The sequence below is a fragment of the Elephas maximus genome, chromosome 9 (genome assembly GCF_024166365.1).
Source record: "Elephas maximus indicus isolate mEleMax1 chromosome 9, mEleMax1 primary haplotype, whole genome shotgun sequence".
In the NCBI taxonomy this organism is placed as follows: Eukaryota; Metazoa; Chordata; class Mammalia; order Proboscidea; family Elephantidae; genus Elephas; species Elephas maximus.
Genome location: NC_064827.1, coordinates 109,397,168 through 109,404,521, shown reverse-complemented (window position 1 = coordinate 109,404,521; position 7,354 = coordinate 109,397,168).

The window sequence follows — 7,354 nt, the reverse complement described above, 5'->3', positions numbered from 1 at the left end:
CTTTGGTGAAGGGTAAGACTGTGCACAGTACTAGGGAAGCCGGCACAACTTGCACAAGGCAAGATCCTGGAAACTCCATAGACACAGCCAAACTCACGAGGGACTGAATTGCTGGGCTGAGGACTGTGGGGACCATGGTCTTGGGAACAACTAGCTCAATTGGCATTACATCACTTATAAAGAAAATATTCTACATTCTTCTTTGGTAAGTAGCATCTGGGGTCTTCAAAGCCATGACTGGCCATCTACTGTACTCCACTGGTCTCCCCACTTTGGGAGCAAGGAAGAATGAAGACAGCTAAGTCCAAAGGACTAATGGACCATATCTGCCATGGCCTCCACCAGACTGAGTCCAATACAGCTAGATGGTGTCCAGCTACCACCACTGACTGCCCTGACAGGGATCAAAATATAGGGTCCCAGACAGAGCTGGAGAAAAATGTAGAACAAAATTCTAACTCACAAAAAAAGACCAGATTTACTGGCCTGACAGAGACTGGAAAAACTCCAAGAGTATGGCCCCTGGACACCCTTTTAGCTCAGTAATGAAGTCACTCCTGAGTCCCCCCAACCCCAGCCAAAGATTAGACAGGCCCATAAAACGAAATGAGACTAAAAGGGCACAACAGCGCCAGGGCAAGGACTAGAACGCAGGAGGGGACAGGAAAGCTGGTAATAAGGAACCCAAGGTCAAGAAGGGAGAGTGTTGACTTAAAAAAAAAAACTCACTGGAATTTGGATCGGAATTGCATTGTAGATCACTTTGGGTAAAATTGACATTTTCACATTTTACACTGTTGAGTCTTCCTATCCATGATCAGAGCATTTTTTTCCACTTATGTAGGTCTCTTTTGGTTTCTTGCAGTAGTCTTGTAGTTTTCTTTGTATAGGTCTTTTATGTCTCCGGTTAGATTTATGCCTAAGTATTTTATCTTCTTGGGGGCTATTGTAAATGGTATTGATTTGGTGTTTTCCTCTGTGAAGTTCTCCTTGTTGGTGTAGAGGAATCCAACAGATTTTTTTTTCTGTTTATCTTGTATCCTATATTTTGCTGAAATCTTCTATTAGTTCCAGTAGTTTTCTTGTGGATTCTTTGGAATTTTCTGTGTTTAAGATCATGTCATCTGCAAATGGGGATACTTTTACTTCTTCCTTACCATTTTGGATGCCCTTTATTTCTTTTTCAAGTCCAGTTGCTCTGGTTAGGACCTCCAGCACAATCTTGAATAGAAGTCGTGGTAAAGGGTATCCTTGTCTGATTCCATTTAGGATGATGTTGGCTGTTGGCTTTGTATTATGCATTATGGAAACCCTGGTGGCGTAGTAGTTAAGTGCTACGGCTGCTAACCAAAGGGTCGGCAGTTCGAATCCACCAGGCACTCCTTGGAAATTCTGTGGGGCAGTTCTACTCTGTCCTATAGGGTCGCTATAGGTTATGCTGGCTTCATAGAATGAGTTTGGGAGTATTCAATCCTTTTCTATGCTCTGACATACCTTTAGTAGTAGTGGTGCTATCTCTTTTCTGAAAGTTTGGTAGAATTCTCCAGTGAAGCCATCAGGGCCAGGGTTTTTTGTTGTTGTTGTTGTTGTTGGGAGTTTTTAAATTATCTTTTGAATCTCTTCTTTTGTTATAGGTTTATTTACTAGTTCTACCTCTGTGTTAGTTTAGGTAGGTAGTGTGTTTCTAGAATTTGTCCATTTCCTCTAGGTTTTCAAATTTGTTGGAATACAGTTTTTCATAGTATTCTGTTATGATTCTTTTGATTTCAGTTGGGTCTGTTGTGATATTGCCCATCTCATCTTACTCAGGTTCTTTGCCTCCTCTCGTTTTTTTTTTTTTTTGTGTGTGTGTGTGTGTGTGTGTGTCAGTTTGGCCAATGGTTTATCGATTTTTTTGATCTATTCAAAGAACCAGCTTTCAGTCTTGTTAACTCTTTCAATTGTTTTTCTATTCTCTGTTTCATTTATTTCTGCTTTTATTTTTATTATTTCCTTTCTTCTGGTGCCTTTGGGCTTCTTTTACTGCTCTCTTTCTATTTGTTCAAGTTGTAGGGTTAATCTTTTGATTTGGGCCCTTTGTTCTTTTTGGATGTGTGCATTTATTGCTATAAATTGACCTCTGAGCACGGCTTTTGCTGGGTCCCAAAAAATGTTTTCATTCTCATTTGATTCTGTGGATGTCTTTATCCCGGACTTAATTTCTTCTATAGCCCAGTAGTTTTTGAGCAGGGTGTTGTTCGGTTTCTATGTGTTTGATTTTTTTTTTTTCCTTGCTTTTTCTGTTATTGATTTTTACTTTTATGGCTTTATGGTCAGAAAAGATGCTTTGCAATATTTCAGCGTTTTCAATTCTGTTAAGGCTTGCTTTGTGGCCTAATATTTGTCTATTCTAGAGAATGTTTCATGTGCATTTGAAAAGAAAGTATACTTGGCTTCTGTTGGGTGGAGTGTTCTATGTATGTCTATGAGATCAAGTTGGTTGACTGTGGCATTTAGATCTTCTGTATCTTTATTGAACTTCTTCTGGATGTCCTGTCCTTCATTGAAAGTAGTGTGTTGAAGTCTCCTGTTATAATTGAGGAAACTGTCTATTTCTCTTTCCAATGCTGTTAGGATTTATGTATTTTGGAGCCCTATTGTTGGATACATAAATATTTATTATGGTTATGTCCTCCTAGTGTAAAAAAAAAAAATTTTTTTTTTTTTTTTTTTTTTTTAGTGTACTGACCCTTTAATCATTATATAGTGTTCTTCCTTATCTTTGTGGTGGATTTTTTTTTAAGTCTATTTTGTCAGAGATTAATATTGCCACTACTGCTCTTTTTTGATTGTTGATGTATTTTTTTTTCTTTCTTTGAGTTTTAGTTTGTTTTGTGTCTTTAAGTCTAATGTGTGTCTCTTGTAGGCAGCATATAGACGGATCATGTTTTTTATCCCTTCTGCCACTCCATTTCTCTTTATTGGTGCTTTTAGTCCATTTACATTCAGCGTAATTATTGGTAGGTATGAGTTTAAAAAAAATTTTTTTTTATGAGTTTAGTGATGTCATTTTGATTTTTTTTTTTTGCGTGTGTGTTGTTGACAGTTTCTTTGTTCCATTTAATTTTCTGTGCCAAGTAATTTTTCTTTATTTATTTTCTTTTCATCTTTTTCATTGTTGATTTTGTATTTGCTGAGTCTTTTTTTTTTTTGAGTCTTTGTTTTTTTATTGTGATGTGTAAGATTGTTAGTTTCCTTCGTGGTTACCTTAATATTTACCTCTATTTTTCTAAGTTTAACCAATCTTTTATTTCTCGATATCGCCTTGACTTCCTCTCCATATGAAAGATCTATGACTACATTGTTTAGTCCCGCTTTTTTGTTTTAATATTGTCATCTTTTACATATTGATGTCTTTGTTTCCCTATTTTCAGTGTTTTAGCTTTGATTTATTTTTGTGACTTCCCTATCTGGGTTGATATCTGGTTCCTCTGTCCTGTGTTCTAGTCTTGGGTTGTTATCTGATGTTATTGATTTTCTAACTGGAGGATTCCCGTTAGTATTTTTCGTAATTTTGGGTTGGTTTTTAAAATTCCCTAATCTTCTGTTCATCTGGTAATTCCCTAATTTCGCCATCATATTTGAGACGGTTTTGCTGGATATATAATTCTTGGCTGGCTATTTTTTTCTTTCAAGGCTTTATATACGTCATTCCATTGCCTTCTTGCCTGCCTGGTTTCTGCAAAGTAGTCAGAGCTTAGTTTTATTGACTCTTCTTTGTAGATGACTCTTCGATTATCCCTGGCTGCTCTTAAAATGTTTTCTTTATCTTTTGTTTTGGCAAGTTTGATTATAATATGTCTTGGTGACTTTCTTTTGGGATCTACCTTGTGTGCAATTTGATGAGCTTGTTGGGGGATGTCTTCTAATCTTTCATGATATCAGAGACATGTCCTGCCAACAAATCTTCAGCAATGCCCCCTGTATTTTCTTTGTTATTTCTCCCGCTCCCCCTCCCCGGTTCTAGTACTCCAGTCACTCGTAGGTTATTGCCTCTTGATACCCAAAAACATACAGTGTAATTCTTAGGGTTTCTTTATTTTTTTTAATTCTTTTCTGATTTTTCCTCAAATAAGTTGGTGTCAAGTGCTTTATTTCCACTCTCACTAATTCTGACTTCCATTGCCTCAATTCTGCTCCTATGACTTTCTATTGATTTGTCTAATTCTGAAATTTTGTTGTTAATCTTTTGGATTTCTGTTTGCTGTTGCTCTATGGATTCTTGCAGCCTGTTAAATTTGTCATTATTCTCTTGTCTAACCTTCTTAAGTTCCTCTGTTGTTTTGTCTGTTCCTTGGCTTGCTCTGCATTTTGTCTGATCTCCTTCCTGATCTCTTGAAGAGTTCTGTATATTAACCTTCTTAAGTTCTTCTGTTGTTTTGTCTGTTCCTTGGCTTGCTCTGCATTTTGTCTGATCTCCTTCCTGATCTCTTGAAGAGTTCTGTATATTAATCTGTTGTATTCTACCTTAGGTAATTCCAAGAAGTTATCTTCCTCTGGAAGGTTTCTTGGTTATTTGTTGTAGTGGCTTGTTGAAGCCATCATGGTCTGCCTCTTTATGTGATTTGATATTGACTGTTGTCTCCAAGCCATCAATCAGTTATTATATTTATTTATTTTATGTTTGTTCACTGTATCTTAGCTTCTTGTTTTGATATGCCCAAATAGGGTGGTCATGTGAGCTAGTTTGATTATTGGTGTCTTTGAAGCTTTCACATCCTGTCACCAGGTGGTTAGAGCCATTACTAGGTATGTGAACCTGGGAGTCCATTTACTTTTCTTGTGTGGATTCGGCTCAAGTGTCCAGGTCATTGATCACCAAGTGTGTGGTCCAAGTTCTCATTTATAGGGGTGATTGGTGTAGGCACAGGTATCTGGCTGCAGTAGGGGTTCATGTGCTGAGCAAGGCAGGGGGTTGATAGCTGCCCCTGAGTGTCTGGGTGGAAGGCATCAACGCAACTGACTCCTGACAAACAAATGCTGTAATTCTATATCCAAAGGTCACCCAATGAAAATCTGTTACCTGTATACAGAGGCTTATCTATGGAAAATAGTGCCTGTGACAAGCACTGAAACTGCACACCTTGCAGGGGTTTAGTGAGGGTAAGGAGCCCCCACCGGCAATCGGTAAGTTGTGCACCCCCCCCCACCCAATTTCAAGATGAATAGATGTTGATAGCCATGATGTGTCAGCAGAAACATCTTCCCCTCTTGTCCAGCTGCCTGGGTCAGGCACTGTTCATATTTGTGGCACCTTTGAATGTCATTCTGTGCCCCTTTTGGCACCCCTTGAACTTGTGCCCAGGGGCAGGTGACCCCTCTGGCTCCACCTCGCTAAGCCTCTGTGTCTGTTGTGGTTGAGGAAGGATGTTGGGCCATACAGGCTTAACAGAGACTGCTCAGTGGCTGTGCCTGCCATGCGTTAGGTATGCCTCCATCTACATAACCTGCTTTCACTATCTTTCAAGTGATACATTTGGTTTGTCACTGCCAGACTTGAATGTATCTACTCACACTAATGTCTGGTATTCCTCTGTGCATTTAGGTTTTTGATAAAAGGCATCATAGACCAGCTCTTTTGGTCAAATAATTCTCTACCATTAGTTCGAAATAACACTTACTGAAACAGTTACAGCATCAAAAGGTTGAAGCTACATTGAAATTCACATAAAATGGTAATACGCTTACTTCACAGTTTTGTTTAAAACATATGTGGTAAGCTAAGAAAAGGAACCTCAATTATTACAGCAACACACACAAGGTAAGCATCATTGGTGAAGTATGACTATACTTCAGAAAGACCATTTCATACTGCTTAAAAGCTATATAACTTGAAACACGATAAAGAGAATAAAACACAAAAATTTAGCCACGCACTTGGATGTTACTGTAGGCAGAATAAAGTGTCCCCCCCCAAGACTGTGCAATGCCCCCAGACTCGACAGAATGGGCTCGGGGGAGGCACCCAGGAAGTTGCAGAGGCAGTTTGGGAGCTGCCTTGAGAGCTTCACACCACCTCCAGGGTCCCTTTCTTTTGTTTGCCCATCTACTCCCATGCCCATTGTGTGTACACAGGCAGCACCCAGCCCAGAAGATACCAATCACCCACTGCATGCCCTGTCTGAGGCTCCTCCCATCACTTTCAGCACTCCTAGGCCTGGCTCCAGACTTTAGGACAGGGCTTGAGGTGGGTCTCAGGTGGGGAACAAACTTTTCCTGGGGAAGGAGCTGATTTTTTTTTTTTTTTTAACATACATTAAAAAAAATGAGCCCTGGTGGTGCAGCGGTTAAGCATTTAGCAGCTAACCAGAAGGCCAGCAGTTCAGATCCACCAGCCACTCCTTGGAAACCCTATGGGGCAGTTCTACTCTGTCCTATAGCATCACTACGAGTCAAAATCGACTCAGACGGCAACAGATTTAGTTTTTTGATTTTTAATAAAATGTATGTTTTCCTGAATAAATGAGAAAAGTTCCTTGAAACATTTAAAGCTTGAAAGTTATTTTATTTGAAAACTGTGTATAGGTCTTTACTTTCTTCTAGTCCTAAGAGGTTATTGAAACTTCTCTTTTTCACCACTGAGAAAGGGCATATCTGTCACACACTACATTCTGACGTTCTCTTATTCCTAGCCCTGCACTCTTACTGCATCAGGACCATTTTAAAAAGTATTTTAGCAATACATGTTAACATGGAGGCAGGGTTGTGCATTTCTAATTTTCTTCAAATCATTGACACACATTTTTATTCAAATGAAATTTGGAATAGGTCCTAAAGATAAGCAAACAAAAAATAAAAATTCCAAAAAGAAAACACAATAAAAACCTTTAAAAAAAACCAAAAACCCATTGCCATTGAGTCGATTCCGACTCATATCTTTACACACATTAAAAACCTTTTTACATTCTGATTGGAATTTTATCAAAAATATTTTACACTCCTTATCTAGGAAATAGGTATTTATTAAAGTTTTCTTCAGTGTCAAGAGAACAAAACTTATTTTCTAATTTGTTTTTATTGTTGTTGTTGTTAGGCGCCATCAAGTCAGTTCCAACTTAAAGCAACCCTATGTACAACAGAAAGAAACACTGCCTGGTCCTGCGCCATCCTCACACTCTCGTTATGTTTGAGCCCATTGTTGCAGCCACTGTGTCAATCTGTCTCATTAAGGGTCTTTTTTTTTTGCAGACCCTCTACTTTATGAAACATGATGTCCTTCTCCAGGAACTGATTCCTCCTGATGACATATCCAATACAAGAGATGAAGTCTTGCTATCCTTTGAAATTTCTTTTCATACCACATAAAAACAATTGA